At 63.8% G+C, this 19,813-nt stretch overlaps 1 protein-coding gene across 2 annotated transcripts in view; it reads left to right on the top strand.

Moving 5' to 3' along the window:
• The first annotated feature begins 5,529 nt into the window (after window positions 1-5,529).
• RARA (retinoic acid receptor alpha) overlaps window positions 5,530-19,813 on the top strand; it is a 45,550-nt gene continuing 31,266 nt past the window's right edge. The window contains exon 1 of one of the 2 annotated variants that reach the window (XM_084863711.1): window positions 5,530-5,616. The gene's annotated coding sequence lies outside the window, so the exon portion shown is untranslated. Of the gene's footprint in view, window positions 5,617-14,400; window positions 14,538-19,813 lie in introns of those variants that run through there. The other variant, XM_084863710.1, reaches the window with a different exon arrangement.

Genomic DNA, 19,813 nt, shown 5'->3' with positions numbered 1-19,813 from the left:
AGAGGGCGCCATTACAGCACTGACCGCCTTGAGAGTGCAGGCATGGGGCTGCAGTGTTGAGAAAGGGGGAGGCAGGCTTAAGTTTGATTCATTTGGGAGATGGCTGTAGTTTTATAACTCGAGCAAATCCTTGGAATGCAAACCATATGTGACATGGATGGTCTGAGAACCAGTGACCAAGCCTGTTCCCTGAGCTCTCCTGCCTCCTGCCTTTCCAACACGGGCTTGAGTTTGGGAACTTGATACGTGTACAAGTGATCTGTTGGCCACTGTTTCATTCATGCTGCCCACTGTATCCCTGCAATGCGATCTGGGCTGCAGCAGGTGGTACGGGATGGAAGGAGGGCACGCAGAGAGCCCTCTGAAATGCACACTCCCCACGGGTGGGGAGCAGAACGCGGTGCATAGACAGGAGTCTGTCTGAGTGTTCCCACACTCCTGGCGAAGGAGTCACTCCCTCCGAGGGTGACTGGCGAGCGGAGAGCACTGTTATCCCGCGCAGCGTGGAAAGGGTCTGGGGCGACAAGGGTTAACAGGCATAATTGCAAAGATTGTCCGAAGGCTGATGGAAAGCAGAGACTGTATGGGATTGGGAACAGATGCGAGGCTTGATTTAAATTACATTTTATTGGATGCTGCAGCCTTAAGAGACGTGACTGCTTTACAGTTTGTTTCCACACTGTGGGCAGCTGCTGTCTGTTCTGTGTCCACAGGAGGATCCTGCCCAGAAAGGAGTGGCCTCCCCACCTCGGCGGAGCCGGGCTTGGCGCCTTCCTCGCTGTGGGGCTGGAGTCGGGAACACGGCTTCACTCGCAGAGGGGCCGCTCTGGATCCTCCGGGGCACGGAGCCAGGACTGCATTTGCAGATCCGAAGGGGCCAGATTTCTTTCCCTTCTACCTTCTTTCCCCTCCCTTCCCCCCGATGTTTGGAAACGGGGTTTTCTGCGTGCTGGTTTGTTGGTTTCTGTTCCTTCGGCTCTCCCCCCGCTGTCAATTTCTAGGTCACGGCTGCTCTTAAGACTTCAGCAGTCGGAACAGGGCTGGTCTGTCAGTGATGCGTGAAGCGTCCCTGCGTGGCTCCCGCCGCCCTGTGGGAGGAGGGAGAGCTGATGTACGTTTGTCAGTGAGTCTTCAGCGTCACTCAGGCAGCCGGGGAGCAGGCTGAGAGGAGGAAGGAAGTCCTTCTCTTGCGGGGTTTTCTCTCTGAGACCCGAGAGCTGGGGGAGGAGTGGGATTGGTGGTGGGGTGGGATGGGATGGGTTTGTGGTTCCCGGAGTTGGCCAGGACCATAGGCTGTTTCCCGTAGTGTAGCAGCACAGACGCTGACCTGCGTTCTTCCTGGTGAAGGGGGTGGGCGCGAGTGTCCATATCCTGGTTTCCTGACTTCCTTTCCTTCAGAGAAGCAGATGAAGCTTCCACAGCGTGTTGTTGGGGATTGCCATGGAGAGGACGCAGACACAATAAAGCTGGTGTGAGTTCCAGCCCCGGAGTTGCCGCCGATCTTTCTGCTCAATGAAGACATGCCTGTGGCCAGATAACTGGCAAGTGTGTGAGGTCCAAGCTACCCAGAGGTCAAAAAATTGGCAAAGCTCTCCTCTCCCCCACCACCCGCTGCTGCTCATGGCCTTTATGAAGTGCCCTAAGATACACCAGTAAGAACTGAAGAGACAGGCCTGGAGATTATTATTTTTTTTAATCATATAAGGGTATATTTTTATTGATTTTTAAAAAATATATTTTATTGATTTTTTATAGAGAGGAAGGGAGAGAGAGAGCCAGAAACGTCGATGAGGAACATCGACCAGCTGCCTCCTACACACCCCCTACTGGGGGTGTTCCCTCAACCAATGTACATGCCCTAGACCGGAATCGAACCTGGGACCTTTCAGTCCACAGACCGACGCTCTACCACTGAGCCAAACCGGTTTCGGCTATCGATTTTTAAAGAGAAACATTGACCAATTGCCTCCCATATGCACCCCAAGCAGTGAGCAAACCACAACGTAGGTATGTGCCTTGATGGGGAATCGAGCCCACATTTCTTGGTGTGCTGGATGACACTCCAACCAACTGAGCACTGGCCAGGGCCAGACTCGGAGGTTTTTTAAAATACATGTAGCCCAGCCAGTGTGGCTCAGTGGTTGAACATCAACCCACGAACCAGGGGTCACGCTTCCTGGTCAGGGCACAAGCCCGGATTGCCGGCTTCTTGCCCAGTGTGTGGGGCGTGTGGGAGGCAGCTGATCATGGATGTTTCTATCTTCTCCCTCTCCCTCTCTGAAATCAATAAAAATATATATTTTGAAAGTATACCTCTGTCAAGAGGTGTCACATTGCCTACCGAGAGAGAGGCGGAGACTGCCAAGCTTGAGGCTTTATTTATATTTGTATTGTCCCTAGGACTTAGCGCCTGGTACCTGGTAGGTGTTCAATGGGCAGATCAATAAACCAAATAAAACGCCGCCTTCCCCTCCACCTCGACAGGTCTGATCCGGAGATAAACATGGCTGGTGCTTTTCCACGGAGGTGGAGCAGGCCCCCGTAAAAAAAAAAAAAAAAAAAGAGGTGCTTCATCTTAAAAAAATATGTCTTGGCACAATCCTGGAGGTTTATTGGCCTCCCAGCTGCGTTCCAATCGCTCCCTGTGATGTGGTGTCTTGCTGGAGGCGATTCCTACCTTGCTCCCAGCAAGCCCTGCCTGTGGAGGGCGTCCCACACCGGCAGGGAGCGGGGTGCCTGCCTGGTTGCTCCCTCTGTCCCTAACCCTGGCCGGAGGCTGTGCCTCTAGCTGGCAAGGGATGAAGGAAGAACTCACCTTTGATGTCTCCCCCCCCCCCCACTTTTTTTAACTTTTGGGGAGCATTGTAACCTCAGGTCCCTCCCGAAAAGGTGTCCTCTAGACATCGTCTTTTAAGCCGGTCTCCCTCTTCGCGGGAAAGGTGCGTAGGGGGTGGCGGTGGCGTTCCCTCCGGCCTCCCCTTGATTTCCAGCCCCAGCCCCAAGGCGCTGGCGGTGGAGACTAATTGGGCGCAAGAGGCCCGGGCACAGGCTGTCTGCAGACTGGCAGGGGAGAGCCCTCGCTCCCTCTTTAAGGAGCTCTAATTGAGTTCTGAATCAGCCCGCTCCCTTTGATCCCACCTCTTTTTCCCACACGGCCCGAAAGCGCTGGATCAGCACTTTACAGCCAGGGTGCGCCTGCTCCCCACGCCGCCCCCCTCCTGACGCTCTCCCCGCGGCCGCCGTCCCCTGCTTGTCTCCTTCGGTTAAGATAATGAAGATGCTGAGAGATAAAATGTGTATTTAATAAGGGTGGGGGCGGGGAGCCGGGAGGGGGCAGCCAGGGCCTTCCCTCGCGCTGGGGCCCGGCCAAGACTCTCGAGCTGAAAGCAAAGCTCCAGTAAGACTTGGCCCCAGGGTGTGGGGGTTTCTGGGCCTCCATCCAGCTGACTTCACTGCCTGCTGTTTGCCCTAAATTCCCCCACCTCCACCCTCTCACCCCCACACTCTTTTCTTCCCTCTCCCCTCTCTCCCGGTGGGAAAAGGGAGGCTTGCTTCAACTCCGGTTTCAGTTGGTAGCGTGGCCTTTGGTGTGGGGTGTCCCCCCCACCCCACCCCAGAGTCAGCTGCGAGGTCGGGCTGGGGCAGCCCCCCGCCAGCCTGAGCCTGGAGGAGCTGCGGGTTCACAGTGTGGGGTGCAAGACGCTGGAGCTAATGGAGACCAGCTGCTCGTCTGGGCGCTGCCGGGCCGGCCTTCGGAGGTGGTTAGAGGTGTGGGGGTGCACGGCCCCATCCCTGGGCGCCAGGATAGCCCGTGGCAGCGGAGGCTGGTGCTCTCGGGGCCGGTGTCATCAGTTTGGAGGAGAACAGTCTGTTTCCCTCTTCCCCTGAGCCTGCCCTCCCCACATCACACTCAGCCCTTCTGGAGCTTTCTAACTGTCGTGGGGCCCAGCTGAGATCTGAGGATCTCCCAGCACCCTGGTAAACACTCATTAGCTCCCTGGGAAGCACCCAGGGCCCTGTTTAACAGCTGGGAGGGAACTGAGGCACATCGGGGTGAAAGGCTTGACCTGAGCTCACCCTGTACCGGGCTCCACCCTGGGGCCCTCGGTCCTCTGGTCGGTTCCTCCCGCGGCGCTCCCTGCAGCACGCAGAGAGAAGTAGGGCAGGCCGCTGCCCTCTCCGCTTCTAGGAAGAGGCCGTGCTTCCCGCTCCCTCATGTCTGTCTGACTCTCCCTGGCCCTTCACCCCATGACATTTCCCCAGCTCTGTGCCTGCTGCCCCAGCTCTGCGCAACTGCCCTTGCAAAACACTGGCCCTCCAGCCCGCCGAACCCTTCGCACCCACCTCCCCCTGGTCCTTCCCACCCACCGGGCCCACCGACCCCGAGTTCTCCCTTTGGAGCGACTGAGGTCAGCTCGCCTCTGCTGGGTCTGTACTTGTGCTTGAAGTTGATGTACTTGTGCTAAGAGGCCCTTCTGCCCCCTTTATTTATCCCCAGTGCTACCTGGGAAAATGCTCTCACTTACACATTCTGGAAAAGTTTCGGGATCCTGTTAAGGACTGGGACCCTGGCTGGTTTGGCTCAGTGGATAGAGCAAGGACCAGCCGACTGAAGGGTGTGGGGGAGGGGCAGGGTTTGATTCTGGTCAAAGGCATGTGCCCGGGTTGGCAGTCCATCCCCAGTAGGGGGCGTGCAGGAGGCAAGCAGATCAATGATTCTCGTCATGGATATTTCTCTCCCTCTCCCTCTCTGAAATCAATAAAAATATATTTTAAAAACCTACTAGTTTCTAACTAACATCAAGTTGTTCTGCTCCGCCCTGACTGGTTTGGCTCAGTGGATGGAGCATCTCCCTACGGACTGAAGGGTCCCAGGTTCGGTTCCGGTCAAGGCCATGTACCTTGGTTGCAGGCACATCCCCAGTGGAGCGTGTGCAGGAGGCAGCTGATCGATGTTTCTTTCTCATCGATGTTTCTGACTCTCTGTCCCTCTCCCTTCCTCTCTGTAAAAAAAAAAAAAAAAAAAAAAAAAAAAAAAATCAATAAAATATATATTTTTAAAAAGTTGTACTGTTTCTTTCCTTGCTGGGGTGGCCCCCGGGGCATTTAGGAACAGAGGGGGGGATGGAGAGGGTGCTGTGTGTGTGAGGGAGGGTGGACGGGAGGACCTCTCCCCAAAGGGAATGTCTCCTTCCCCCAATCCTCAGTAACTGAGCGGTAAGGAAAGCGGTATCAACCCCGAATTCAGCACCAAAGCCCTCATTCATTTCCTCTGGGCGGCCAGGAAGACATGCCCAATTCCTCCAGCCTGGTCCTCAGCGGAAGTCATCCATGCACTGTGTCTGTGAGGCCGGACTGTTCCCGTCCCCATGACTCAGACCCCGTCCTCCTCCCGGTGCGTCCCCCCCTCCCAGCCCCCCGCCCCCCCAGCCCCGGCGGTGGCTGCCTCGCACCCGCTGACCCGCCGGCGGCGCGGGCGGGCGTTAGGACCCGGCGGAAGCCGCGCCTCCTGCAGCAGTCTCACCCAGAAGCAAGGGGAATCCTGAATCGAGCCGAGAGGGCTTCCCCGGTCCTCCCGGGAGCCCGCCGCCCCCCTGCCGGCGCGCACCTGAGCAGGTAGGACCAGGCCACCCCCTCCCCGCGCCCCGGCCGCTCCCGCCGGGCCTCTCTCTCCTCTTCGGACCCGCGGCTTCCTCCTCCCGGTGCAGGCTTCCCCGTCCTCCTCCCCCACCGCTCGCCGTGGTCCTGAGCTGGGAGCCTGGGACCGTGGGTGTCAGAGCGGTCAGAGCACCCCCCCCCCCCGTCCCTCCAGCCGCCCCCCCTGCACTTCCTGGGATAGAATAGAAAGTGGGGGCGGACTGCCCAGGCCCCACGCCCTGGCACCCTCCGGTGCGGGATTGCCCAGCGCCCCTTCCCCCACCGCGCCTCCAGGGCCGGGTGCCCGAGGCCGAGGGGCACGAGCTGGACGGAGCTCCCCGCCCCCCCTCCCCTCCCCTCCCCGGGGATTTCTGCCCTGCTTCCTCCTCGCCGCCCGGCCTCCGGCGCTCAGGACTTTGCCCCCCGCTCCCTGCTCACCTTGAAGGAGCGGTAACGTCTCCCGCCCCGCACGCCGCGCCCTGGGGTGGCAGAGGCGGTGCCGGAGGGGGTGGCGGTGAGGGGGAGTGGGAGGACCTCTCCTCCAGGGAAAGTTCTTTCAGCTCAGAGCCCCACGCCTGCCTGCACCCACTGCGTGTGTGTGTGTGTGTGTGAGTGTATGTGTGGACCATGCGTTCGGTGGTGAGACCTGTGAGCTTTGGCTGGAGGTGGCTGAGTGCATGAAGGGGAGAGGTCCCAGAGGACCGCCCTGTCCGTCCGGAACAGGCTCAGCCCAGGTGGCTGGGGCAGGGGGTGTGGACCAGACCAGGGGGACGCCCAGCCCTGCCAGCTCCCTGGGCTCCTGGGCTTTCAGAGCCTCAGCTCCCGTGTTACACCCCCCCCCCCCCCAGCTTCTTCCCTCCCGCAGGCTCCGGGGAGAGGGCTGCATGGCACCTACTGATGGCAGCGGTGTCTTCCCCTCCAGCCTGGGCTCTGCTCCCATTCTGGTTCGGTGGGTTTGCAGCGGGGTGTCTGAGTAACCGCGTGTGAGCGTGCCCAGGGCCTCCGGGCATGGCGGGGAGACTGGGCAGGGAAGTGACGCAAGAGGCTGGTCACACTTTGGGGGAAACCCCGCTGGGTGGTGGTGGTGGGGTGGCATGGCCTCCAGGGGTCCAGGTGTGTGTGTGGGGGGGGTGCTCTGCAGTCCTCTCAGCTCCCCGGGTCCCCTAAGGATCGGTCCTGGGGGGAAGAAAGGGTGGAGACAGCCGTCACTCTGCTCTTGGCTCGGAAAAAAAAGTGGAGATTCTGAGTGTGAGCAGAGGCCTGCCTCTGAGGCTCAGCCAGGCCGAACAGGGTACAGCGTCTTCGTTGGTAAAACGGCCTATCAGCAAAATTGGCCCTGCAGGATGAGGCTGTCAAGACCCCGTAAGACAATTTATCCTGAAGCTCCGTGCACAAGGCAGTGATGGCGGGGAGGGTGCCCGGATGGGGTTCTCCTCCCAAATCTAGGTCAGTCTCTGTGCCGTCAGTGTCCTTCCCCATCCTGGCCCCTGGGGAGCAGGGGGGGGTGGTGGAGGAACCAGGCAGGGCTGCTCCCCCGGGGCCTTCAGCACCCCCCCCCCAGGACAGGTGGCAGCTGTCCAGGGAGCCGTGGTCAGAGGGACGCACCCTCCCCCGCCCAGGCTTTCCTTCCTCCGGCTGCACACCAGCTCCGCCATCCTCCTGCCAGTCCCGCTCAGCGTCCTTGTCCCCGTCTCTCCCCTGCCCGGTGGCCTCCTTGCCCGGCTCACTGGGCAGGAGACCTAATCGGGTTGGACAGCGGAGATATGTGCGGCGGCCGGGAGCAGGCGGGAGGGAAGCCAGTGGGAGGATGGCATGAGGGCTGCCCCTGGCACTGCCCAGGCCTCCCGGGCACCACGTGGAGCCGTGCTGACTCCCGGCTTGGCGTGGCTCCAGGGAAGGTACGCCCGGGGAGGCTCAGGAACGGAGGGGCTCGGGGCTGGAGGCGAGGGGCGGAGGAAAGACACCCCCTTTGAGAGCCGGTGGCCTTCGTGTCCGCATCCCTGGCACTGCCAGGGCAGAGAGGACAGACAGCAGGCGAGAGCCAGGCTCCTTCCACCCCCACACCTCGCTCTCCTCTCTCTCTCTCCTTCTTCAGAAACGTGTTCCCTTTCCCGCCCAGCCCCTCGGGCCATTTCCTCCTGGTGGGTCACCCCGGGAGCTGGGGGCCCCGTGTGTCTGCCCCCCTCTGGGCTCTGCGCTCCTCCCGCTCGCTCTCCCAGGTACTCCTCTCACTCGCTCTGGGCCGGGCGCCAGGCCTCCTGGGTTTCCCGCCGCCTCCTGGCGCAGGGCTGCCCTGCCTGCCGGCCACCAGAGAGTGGCTAAGCTGGTTTCCTTCCTCCGTGTGGGGAGGGCCTTCTCCCGGGCTGGGAGGTGCCAGGAGTCCCGGGTGGGAGATGGGTGGGGGCCCCAGAGCCCCTTCCAACCCCTGACTGAGTCGGGGGCAGCACATGCCCAGCCTGACCCTGTGCAGCGGGCCTGTCCTGGCCTCTGGGCGTCCATCCTGACATGTGGGTACCCCAGCTCTCCGGCTGTCCTCTTCAGCTTCCCCCCATGGCATCGGGGGCGGGGGGTGTTGAAACCCCTCTCTCTGCACCCACACACGTCAGGATTAGCATCCTTGAGGCTGGGCCCGGCTTCGTCTTCCCTCCGGCCGGGCCAGGATGCAGGGAGCCGATTCCCTCTGCCCTCAGGAGACCGGTCCCTGCAGCCAGCCCTGCCCTCTGGGTGCCCACAATGTGGCTGGCACTGATTTGTCAGAATTGGGAAGGCCGCTCGCCTCCTCTCTCTTCCTCCCCGGGGCTGGGCCCGCTCTGTGATTGTGGGCACTTATGGGCAGGCCCCCCCCTAGGGAAGGGGTGTGGGATGCCCCCGAGACGGCCAAACTGGCCCGGGTCCCAGGCCGGAGCACTGGCCGTGGTTCCGAGCCGGGAGTTTTTGGGGGGGATGGAGGAGGACATGGGCGCCCTGCCCCCTCGCTTCCTGCTCTCTGGGCAGCTGTGGGCGAGAAAGGCTGCGGGACTATTTTTAGTTGGTCTGTCCCCTGGCAGGAGGGACGTGCAGAAAGGCACGGGGCAGGGAGAGGGGCTGGCCAAGGTGAGGGTACGGAGGCAGCTGCAGCCTCGGGAAGGGCCAGCGGGGCCGCAGGAGACGCATGGGGCAGGGTGGGCCCTGGTGGAGGGGTGCCCACCCAGGGAGATGGGCCGGGCCGGGCCGGGCCGGGCGGAGGAGTCCTGGGGGTCCCTCTGGTGGACTCTGTCCAACCAGGACTGGACTTAGGACCAGAGGGGCTTCAGAGGCCACATCTCCCCTTACAGAGGGGGAAACTGAGGCACGGAGAGGGGATGGGACTCAGCTGGTCCTGCTCCCCACACCTGTCTGCGCCTCATGGCAGGCAGGAGGCCCAGGCCAGACTGGGCCTGCCTCCCTCCGCGTGTTTGCTGGGGTCTCGGGCAAACCCCAGCTGGGTGTGTTTACGGGCCTCGGCCATGTGGAGAGCGTCTGAGTCCAGGTTGGAAGGAGGTCAAGGTTGGGGTTTGCTTAGGTGGCCGGTGGCCACTGGTGTGAATGGAGGGGCTGGGCAGGTGCCAGCAGACTCCCAGGCTGCGAGCTTGGGGAGGAGCTTCCTGTCTGGCTCCATGCAGAGGCCCAGGAGGGCCACCGGTCTGCCCCCCGCGGTGGCGGGGTGGGCCGGGGACAGACCAGGGACCCAGGGGCGAGGATCTGGGAGGTGGGTGTGCAGGTTCAACAGCCCCCCCTACCCCCCGTGAGCCCCCATCCTGCCACGCCTGCCTGCTCACGGTGGTGTTTGCCCATCCCCTCGGCAAAGGAGGGGCGCAGGCTGAAGAGCGGGGAGCGTATCGGAGGCCCACCTTGAGGCTGGGAGAAGGGTGCCGAGGAGAAAGGACGGTGGAGCTTGGTGGTCCCTCCAATTCAGCCTCCTGCGCAGCCTCATTTCCAGGGCCACCGCGTTGCATGGCTGCAGGAGGTGCCCTTCTGTCGACTATGGTATCAGTGGCGCCCTCTGGAGGTGTTCGGGGGGGGGCCCTGCCTGTGTAGCCCAACAGGACGCGCTTTAGCGCCCCTCCCCCACTTCTTCGAATCACCTTCAGATCCAGCTGGAAAGAGATGCTTGGCCTGGTCTTAATGCACCACCCACTCCCCCCGCAACCTCCCCACTCCCGCCTCCTGCCACTCAGCCCATTCCCCTGCCCCCCCCCCCCCCCCCCCCGCCCCAAGCCCATCTCCCTGGCCACACACTGTGGTGCAGCAGCCCCTCCCCCCCTCCTCTCCGTTTCTGTCTCTGGGGGGCTGATTTATCATGCCCCCCCCAGGCCTGCCACAGAGTGTGAGAAATCAATAGTGCAAATGGATTGAGGTTGTTCAGCCTGTCAGCCCCCTTGGGCCCCACCTACTCCCCCGGGGCCTGGGGCGTTCCTCTGTCCCCTCCTTCTGGCTCATCCTGCAGACAGACCCACCTCCACCTCCCGGCGGCAGCCGGAGCGCCGAGCACAGAGCCATTCTTTCTTTCTGTCCATCTCTGTCTGTGTGTCTGTCTCTCTCTTCCTCTCACATCCCGGGCTGGTCTTAGCGTGACAGACACCCTCGAACATCTCCCTTCCAGCTTGGGCGGAGTGGGGGCGGAAGGGCCTCGAGGGCAGCAGGCTGCCAGCCAGCGGTGGGAGGGAGGCAGGTGGGTGAGGGAGCCAGTGCCCGGGAGGAGGCCTCGCTGGGGGAGGGATTGGGTGACAGCCCACCCCATCAGCCTCTGGTAACCCAATCCCTGCACCCACCCTCCCGGCTCCCCTCCTGCTCCACCGCTCCAGCAGCTGCTGGCTGGAGCAGGGCTGGCGGGAGGGTGTCTGAGTGCATGTTGGATGTGGGGGTGGGGGGGTGAGAGGGGCTGTGGGGGCAGGAGGTGCTGCCAGGACATGTTAAGGGAGACTCTTAGCCTGGGTACAACTTGGGTGGCAGGAGGCGGGAGGGCTGGTGGGGGAGTGGGTGGTGAGTGATGGGCAGGGGGCAGGGCAGCCCAGGGGGTCTCACACAATGTGTCTGCCCTGGAGCGGGGCCTGGCGTGGTGAGGGTGGGCATGGTGAGGGGGCAGGGGCCGATCCAGCCATAGATCCCCCCCCACCCCCAGGATTCCTGTTCTTCGCCAGGGGGCGCATGTACCCATGAAGGACACAGCCTGTCTCTGTCCCCAGGGCCCCGGCAGTGCCTGCTGGGCATCACAGTCTGGGTGACTAAGTCACTTCTGTCCCGGGGCTGGCGAGGGGCCAGCCATAGCTCTGCTCCTCTTCTCGGTAGGTGACTCACTGCCCTGGCATCTCCCCCGGATGCAGCTGAGTCACCCGGCTGTGCCTGCTGGGCAGGTGGGCACCACGCTTGGGGTGGGGCTGGGGGGGCCCTTTGCATGGTCCCAGTGTCTTCTCTGCTCTCTCTCTGCCTGTCCTGGCCCCACGCAGGGACCTGCAGAGCCAGCCAAGGGCGTGCTGCTCCCGTGTGCCCTGCTGAGGGGAAGAGGCGGCAGGTTCTGTTTGATTTGGAGGGAAGGGGGGTGAGTTAAAGAGGTGACTGCGGGTTTGAATTATCTTAGCTCTGCCACTGACAAGACGGTTTCCTTTTTGAGCCTCAGCTTCCACATCTGTGCAATGGAACCAGGAGCCCCCCACCCCCACCCCCAGGACTGTGAGAACCAGAGGGGGCGGGGCCCGGAGGGTGCTTGTGGGAGGCGCTCCTTGGGATGAGCTGGGAGGCTGGGGAGGGAGGAGTGGACTGAAGCCGGGTCCAGGTCCAGCAGCATCTCGCTTGCACCTGCGTCCAGGTGACTGGGCCTGCAGTGTCCCCGGCCTCTGCTCACAGGACCGGCAGTGCGAGTCCGCGGGGGCTCCCCAGAGACTGAGGGAGGCCTTGTTTTGCTAGAAGTGAGGGCCTGCTGGGTGTGTCAGAGCTATTTTGTATCTCCTTGGACTGCGGGGGGGGGGGGGGGGGGGGGGCTGTCACTGGCCTCCCTCCTATCTGGGCTCTCAGGTTTCCTCTTGTTTGGAGAGAGATCCCTGTCCTGGGAAACAAGCAGCTCGGACTCCTCCCTGGGCCCCCCTCCTGGGAGCTGGGGGCAGGAGAGTCTTTCCCGAAGAGGGAGCCATCCCAGGCCTGAGGCTTCCCCGCTCTGCTGGACTCCGGCTGCCTCCTCCACTGTCTCCCTCCGGCCTTGGAGGGTGGGGTGTGTGTGGGGGTGGGGGTGGGAGACCCACCGTGGCCCCAGCACAGCTGGAGTGCAGCTGCTGCTGCAGATCGGCCTCCTGGCCTCCTTCCACCTGGGACCTCTCCTGCCCCCAGGAGACCAGCCTGAGGAAGGCTGATGTTGGAAGGCAGGCAGGACAGGAAGGGAGCACACCCAAGGCCTGCAGGGTGGGTGCTGGGTCACCTGCGTGCCAGGCTCAGGTGCGTGTGTGTGTGTGAATGTGTGTGTGTGTGTGTGTGTGTGAGTGTGTGTGACCCCGGTGGGAGCAGGTTTGTGGATGCATGAATTTCTTCCCTCATCTGCACGTGGGTCTGCTGCTATGTCTGCTCAGGAGTGTGCCCCACCCTCTGCCTCCTGTCCTTGTGTGTGCACAAGTGCCTGTCTTGTTTTTCTTTTGTAAAAGAGAAAAAAGGAGAGAGAGAGAGAGAGAGAAACATGGATTTGCTGTTCTACTTCTCTATGCACTCATTGATTGACTCTTACATGTGCCCTGACCGGGGTCAAACCTGCAACCTTGGCATATCAGGCGATGTTCCGACCACCTGAGCTGCCCGGCCACGGCACACATGCCTGTCTGTGTGCTCATGGATGTGCACACATGGGCGCCCTGGGCATGCACACGGGGGGTATACACATGTGTGTCCTGAGTTTGCATTTGCACACCTGACTCTCCTCATGTGCTCGCAGGTGTATGCGAAGGCCTGCACGGTGGGAGGCGGTATGCCTGTGTTTGTGCACGCTTCCATTTTTGTGTCCATAATCCTCCCCCCTGGCCCCTCAGCTGGAGGAAGACTGGTAGGATCTAGGCCAGGGGGAGCCTGTGCAGGCCAGGGGGAGCTGACCCTGAGTCCCCCCTTGTGCCCCCCCCCCCATCCCAGGCTGGTCCTCACCAGGTGGCGCCCCCTGCTGCTGGCCGGGCTCATGCTGAAGGCCTGGGTGTGGGGGGGGGGGGGGTGAGGAGAAGGGGTTAAGCGTTGGCGTCCACATCTGGGAGCCATTGGCGCATTCCTGCCGGCTGAGCGCATGTTTGCGGATGGATCTGGACGGGACGGGGCGGAGGGCGGGGCGGGCGGCTCGCACCGGCGGACGGAAACCCAGACGGAGCGGGAGGCCGCCGGCCCGCGGGCGGGAAGGGCCGGGGCTGCGGTGTCCGGGCACCTTTCCCTGCGCAGCGCGTCCCACGGAGCCGGCCTGTCTTACCTCCCCGAGGCGGGGGCTGAGGCTGGGGGAGACCACCAGATCCCTCCAGCCCAGACCTGGGGTGCAGCCTGGGCAGCAGGGGACCCAAACCCGAGTCCCATCCCGGCCTGGGGTCCCCTCTGCAAAGCGGGGGGCCTGTCGGCTGAGGCGGAGTCTGCTCCCCGGGCTGAGGCTGGGAGGGTGGCACTTCCCCTTCCAGCGGGAAGTCCGGTGCGGGCTCTCTGGCCACTTCTCTGATGGGAAAGGGGGTTCCCTAGTGATTCCGCTTTCTGCCCGCCCCCCCCGACTGCCAGGAGAGCAGCAGGCGGGGCGGGGCGGGGAGCAAGGGGCTGTGTTGGGGGCTGGGGTCCTGCAGATGGAGAGTGAATCAGATCCTGCCCAACTGGAGCAAGAATTCGAGCTTTAGTGGCTCCCAGCCTGGGCCCGGAGGGAGAAGCTGAGTGCTCTAACATGGGGTGTAGGGTGTAGGGGTGTGTGGGAGGGTGTAGGGGTGTGTGGGAGGGTGTAGGGGTGTGTGGGAGGGCGTAGGGGTGTGTGGTCTTGCCGCCCTTGACTTTGGAAGATGCAAGAGCCACTGCTCGTTTTTTTGGTTTTTTTTTGGGGGGGAGGGGAGGCTGCTGAGCGGTTGCAGTAGGCCAGAGATCCTCTGACTGATGACCCACTCGGGCTGGAGAGGTTTTGGGGGGGAAACTGGGAGGAGTGCACTTGAGTGAGGTCTATCTACTCTTGTACTCCTTTTTTTTTTTTTTTTTTTTTCAGATGAGAAAATTAAGATTCAGAGAAAGGAAATGACTTGTTTAAGGTCACCCAGCTTTCAGCTCCCTCTGTGGGGCGGAGGATTATAATCTGGGGAGTCTGGGTTTGACAGCTAGGGCCAGAGGCACTGCCTTCACTTCCCAGGTTTGTGTGTGTGTGTGTGTGTGTGTGTGTGTGTCTGGGGAAGGGCATGTGACGCCACACACTGCAGTCCTTTCTCCAGCCAGCCCTTTTCCCACTCTCCCCGCACCATTCCAGCTCCTCAGGGCTCTGCAGCTCTCCCTTTGGGGCGGAGGGAGGGATTCTCGCAGGTTCCCACGGTCCAGCCTCCCGGAGAGGCGCGGCTCCTTTAAGACTCACCCAGTCTCGGGTCTGTTAAGGCGAGGAGCGTGGGGCGTGGTCCTGCGGGCCCGCCCCTGGCTGGTGATTGGCCAGTGGGCGGCCGGGGGCGTGGCCTAGGGACGGGCCTCCCTCAGCCCCGTACCCTCCGCCCCCCAGTCTGGGGCTCCGGGTAAAGTTTCAGCCTCCGCACGTGACTCGCCATGGCCGCTGCCTCCGGCCCGCGCTGCTGAGCTCGGCCCCCCAGACGGCTGCTCCCGGGGATCCCGCACCCCTGACGCCGGGCGGTGCCGAGGCGCGGGGCCAGGGCAGACGCCGGACCCGCGGGCGCACGGACGGACTGCGTCGCCCCAGCTGCGAGGTACCCTCTCCCCCGGGGGGTTTGGAGAGCCCCCGGCTCCCACGGGCATCGGGGACCCTCGCTCTCGCTCCGGATGGGAGCTGCGGGTGGGGACCGGGAGCCGGGCGGGTTCCGACGGGAACCCCGGGGTTTCCTGGGCTTCCCAGCCCGCGGCCGCCGCGCCCGGGGTTGGGGAGCCCCGTCTGGGCGCCTGTCTGCGCCCGTGTCTCCGCGCGCGGCCGTGGGGCGTCCGAGGCCGCCTCGCCGCGCGTGTCCGCGGCGCCGGAGCCGGGGCAGGGCCGCCGCTGGGGACTCCCAACTCGCTCCCCTTTCTCTTCGGAAACGAGCAAAACAAAAAAGACTTTCAAACCTGTTTGGGGAGAGATCGGATGCCCAACGGACTAGCCCCCTCCTTCTCTCTCTCCCTCCTGTTATCTGAGCTGCTCTGTGGTTTGGGGAGAATCAGCCCGGGGGCCCACCCCCACCCGAGGCGGCCGGCGGGGGGGCGGGGCCGCTCAGCTGGTGAGCCCGGCGGAGCGAGGGGAGCCGTCAGCATGGGGTGGGGGAGCCGGGACGGCCGGCCCGGAGAGGGAGGACTGGGTCTGGTGGCTATCCTGGGGTGGTGGCAGCTTTCTGGGTGAGAAGAGGGTGGAACAGACTGGCCGTCTTTGCTTTTGCTGAGGGTGTCTGGGACATGGTGCCACCCACGAGGCCGGGAAGCTGCTAGCCAGATGTGTGTGCGGGAGGGGGGGCGCTGGAACACCAGCTTGGCTGTGCCCCCTCTCTGGGCACTGCCCTATTGTCAGGCTGCTCCGTGGGAAGGAAGGGGGTCGGGCCACCAGAGTGCTAGGCTGGGGATGTGCCCCAACCCATATGGAAATCATGCCGAAAAGCAGCCCCCCCCCCCCCCCCGCCCCCTTCCAGCCGCTTTCCCATCCATTCTCTCTGGGATGGGATACCCACCTGGTGTGGCTTCCTCTTCTGCAGCTAGCTGTGTGCACATGTGTGCGTGTGTGCGTGTCTATGTTCTGCAAGGGACTTGTTCCTGAGAACATTCCCCCACACCCCCACTCCTGCTGTGTACCCCCAACCCTCACTCCTACGGCCTACTCCAGGGTCCTGGTCAGGGGGCTCGGGCATGTCTCCTGCCCCCTCCCCTGGCTGCAGTGGTCGTGGGGCAGGGTTGCTCTGGGAGAGCGGGGTGTCTGTGGGGTGTGTTGGGGAGCACTGTCTGAGGTCTGGGGTTCAGTAAGAACCCCGGGTCTTCCTAGGAAACGGGCTCAGGCCTTCAGCTCCCCCAGGGCCTTGTGCTTGGTGGGGAGGCGGGCGGGGAAGCCCCAGGCTGGAGCAGGGATGCCTTGGAGCCTCGGGGCTTCCCCTGTGGAGAGGGGGCGGAGAGGGAGTCTGGAGCTGGGGGAGAAGGTGTGTGTGTGTGTGGGGGGCGGGTTGAGGAGTCAGGGAGTTTGTGGTCAGGGAGGTGGTGGCGGTGACAGATGTGGGTGCTCTGGGAGGACTGGGACATAGTTCTGTCCGGGAACCTGGGCCGTGTGGGGCCTGGGACAGAGCGGCCCCTGGGAGCTGAGGGTGTTGGATTTTGCGGGATTTTGCGGGTGTGAAGGAGCCCCACCAGTGTGCACTGTCCCTGCAGGAGTGTCCCCACCAGACCGGTGAGGGCGGCGGAGGCATTGGCAGTTCTGCGGAGACGCTGGGCTTGGCACGGCTGGACGTGGGCACCTCCTCCTCTAGCCCCCAAATCTCTGCCCCTCAGTTTTGCCCTCGATGCCCCGGCTGCTGTAGGGTGCCTCCCCGGTCCCCCTCCCACTGCCAACCATGTGGCAGCCTGGCAGGAAGCTAGCTGTGGGCAGCACCATCCTGATCACCCCCATGCATTCCCCGTTGGGCACAGTCACCCACATGTGCCATGACGTGGTTCCTGCCGCCCTGTCTGGTGTGGGGAGAGGGCATCGTCTGAGTGGGCCTTCAGGGCTGCTTTGGGGGGGACTGGCCCACGCTCCTGCCAGTTAACTTTCCTTCCCCTAAATCACTTGGTCTGGTGTATTAGGAGGCTCGAAGCTGGCTGTGCCCTCTGGCACCCCCCCCCCCCGCCAAGCCACTCCTTGCTCAGACTCTAGGGTCTTAGGTGGGGTGCTCTTCAGAATGGCGTGGCATGAGGGTGTGCCCGGTCCCTGTCCTCTGGGTGGCATGGGCAGGGCAGGACCAGGCTGGGTGTCTGTCTGTGGGGGCTGTGGGTGAGCTCTGCCTGAGGTCTGGGGAAGGTGACCCCATCCCTGGGATGGACAGACAGCCCAGCACCCCGCACCCCGTTCTGACGGTGGTGGGTGTGGGGGGGTGGGAAGCTGGCGGGGCCCTGGCAGGATGACCAGGGTTGCCTTGACGGACTGGGTTTTGGGGAAGGAGTGTGGCAACCCGGCTCCAGCTTCCAGGGCCCTGGCTGCACAGCCCCTGCTGCCTGCTCTCTCCTCCCTCCGCCCCCTCCGCCCTCTGGCTGCTGTCTGGAGCCCACACGGGTGGGGGGGCGGGAGAGGGAGGGCCTGGATCTCCGTGTGTGTCCGGGGAGTGTCCTGGGATTGGCAGGGCTGGCTGAGGGTGTCTGGGTGTCCCCGCAGGGCGGGCGGTGTGCGGGGACCAGTGTGAGAATGTGTCAGGCTGGTGCATCTGTCCCAGTCTGGCCCGGGTGTGGGTGTCTCTTGCTCCGTCTGGATCTCGCCTCCCGCTCCAGTCCCCGCCCCCCCTCCTTCCCCAGCTGGGACCGCCTGCTCCCTCTCCCTCTCTCTCCGCAACTGGAGCCTCCCTTGCTCCTTCCTGGAATTTGGAGAGGAGGAGGAGGAAGAGGCAGCAGACAGACCTCCCACACGCTGGCCTGCCCGCCTGGCATCGCGGGGAAATGAAATAGGCGCTCTGGAACCGAGGGCTCCTTGGCTGCCCAGGGCCTCCGACACACAGCTCGGGGCGGGGGCAGGTCTCACCGAGGGGCATGGCTGCCCCGCACCCACCCAGTGGGAGCCAGGCCTCCTCCTTCCCCCCAGCATCCTGCCCGCCCGCCCGGGCCCTCTGGTGGGCCTGAGAGGGGGGTGGGGGGATTAGGCTGCTGCCAGCCTGGCCAGCACCTGTTGCCAACCCCCAGCCCTGTAACCGGAGCTGGCTGGGAGGGGGCTGCAAAATGACAGGTGGAATTTCTGCAACCAGGCAACCCCCCCACCCACTGGGTCTGCCTTTCCCTTCCCAGAAGCCTGCCCCCGCCCAAGGGCCAGCCTGATCTCCCGGATGGTGTCCCCTCCTGAGGGTGGGGGCAGGGCCCGGGGGATCGGGAAGGGGATGGTTCATTGCTATCTGCCCAGGGACCCCCCCCCCCCCCCACTGGCTGCAGAGCCGGGCGGCCCTTGTCCACGTGTTCTGAGCTCTGCTGCTCTGGCAGGGCCGGGGCGGGGGGAGGCGGGTGGGGGGGCGTGTGGATGGAGGTGGTGGTTTTCTGTTAATGTTTTAATTGCATAAAAACTGGGAGCTCAGCTCTGGGCCAGTGGGGAGTCTGGGTCTGGCTGGCCTCCCGGTTTGGGCTAAATATAGTCTGGGACATCTGCAGAGGAGGGGAGGGGGCAGAGGGAGCTTCCATTCCCCCCACCTCTGGCCAAGGTGCCCTCTCTGGGCGGGCACCTTGGAGCAGGGAAGGGGATTCTTCAGCACAAAAGGCAGGGGAGAGGCGGGTGGGGGCTGGGCTCCGCAGGGACCTCTCGGGTCTGGAGGCCGGGATGGACCCAGAGGCTGGGGACGGCGCCTGCCGGCCGGAGTGGGGCACCCGGGGCCGGAGGGGGGGCTCCGCTCGCCTGCCCGCCGAGATGCCTCCGCGTGTCACCGCGCCCGGCTGGCTGGTGTCACCGCGCCCCGCTCGCCGTGTGCCTGTGTGCACACACCTACCGCGGAGCGGCTCCCTCCCCCAGGGCCGCCTCGTCCCCCGGGTCCTCCTGCTGGCTCCCAGCCCTCCTTCCTTTGTCCCTTGCCCCACAGTGAAACCTCCAGCCCAGGAATCGAGACTTGAGAAGGGGAAGCTGCGGTGGGGAGTTCTCTGATCTCCAGTCACGGCAGGAAGTGGCGGGGAGGGGGGCCGAGGAGGGGCCCCGGGCGGCGGGCGTGGAGGGTGGGCCCGGCAGGTCAGCCCTGCAGCCGGCCTTGGACGCGGTGGTGGGAGGGGGGGGGGGAATGGGCGGCCAGCCGCCCGGCCACCCCTCGCCCCTCCGGCTCCAAGCAGGGCCAAGCTCGGGAACAGCTGATTTCCCAGGGGCTGCTAACCATCGCATCACCCTCCCCACGCTGGGAAAAAAAAGCCTTCCTGTCATGTGACTGTCACTTCCTGTCCCACTGTGGTTCCCGGGATGTTTGTTGTTGGTTGCCATGGAGACGGCCGCTATAGGCTTTACCCTGGTTCTTGTGGGGAGGAAAATGCCCCCCCATCCTGGACCCGCAGTGGGGGGCGGGCTGGGGGCCTGCCTTGGGGGCTGTGTCAGGCTGGGTGTGGGTGGTCTCTGGTGTCCCAGCCCCCAGGGCCCCCCAGGCTTGTGTCTGTGGGAAGGCGTCACAGCTCTCTGCTCCGATGGGTGCTGGGGCGGCTGTGAGCATGTGGCTGAGCAGACCTGTCCCCTCCGGCCTGGCTCCCGCGCTGCCAGCTCCTGCCTCCTCTTACGTTCGTCACTTCTCCCATCCTGTGTGCTCATGGAAACTGGCCTTCCCGGGGAGTCTCCGTGACGCCTTGGGGTCCAGGCTGGAGTGGGGGAGGGCTCTGGGCAAGACCTCTGGTGGTGTGTGTTTGGGGGGGGGTGGACAGGGAGAGTGGCGCCCCCCCCAGCCTGCACCCGCTTCTCCCTGACCCCAAAGGCCCTGTGGACTCGGTGACCCATCCTCCCCACCCGCTCCTGGCTCCTGGGCTCCTTCACTGGGAGTGGAGTGGAGAGGGGGGTGATTCCCCCAGGTTTTAGCCCCGGCTGAGTAGGCGTGGAGTAGGAAGTTCCTGGGGGGTTGCTGGAAGGGGGGGTGTGGGGCCCGGCAGAGTCTGACTCAGGCCTAGTCTGGGGTCAGAGCCAAAAGGATATCCTGAAGCCGGGGAGGGGGGCGTTCCCGGCTTCCCTGCAGCCGGGTCCCCGGGGAGGGTGCCGGCCGGAGGGGGCTGGGGCAGGAGTCCTGCTGGCAGCCCGTCTGGCCCAGGACTCAGCACTGGGGTATAGGCTCTGGGTTGGGGCAGAGGTGAGGGGATGGGGATACTGCTGTCACCACACACACACACACAC

The sequence above is a fragment of the Pipistrellus hanaki genome (genome assembly GCF_964339955.1).
Source record: "Pipistrellus hanaki genome assembly, chromosome: 16".
Classification (NCBI taxonomy): Eukaryota; Metazoa; Chordata; class Mammalia; order Chiroptera; family Vespertilionidae; genus Pipistrellus; species Pipistrellus hanaki.
Note: the sequence above shows the minus strand (reverse complement) of the source record. Positions and strands in the feature narration are given on the sequence as shown.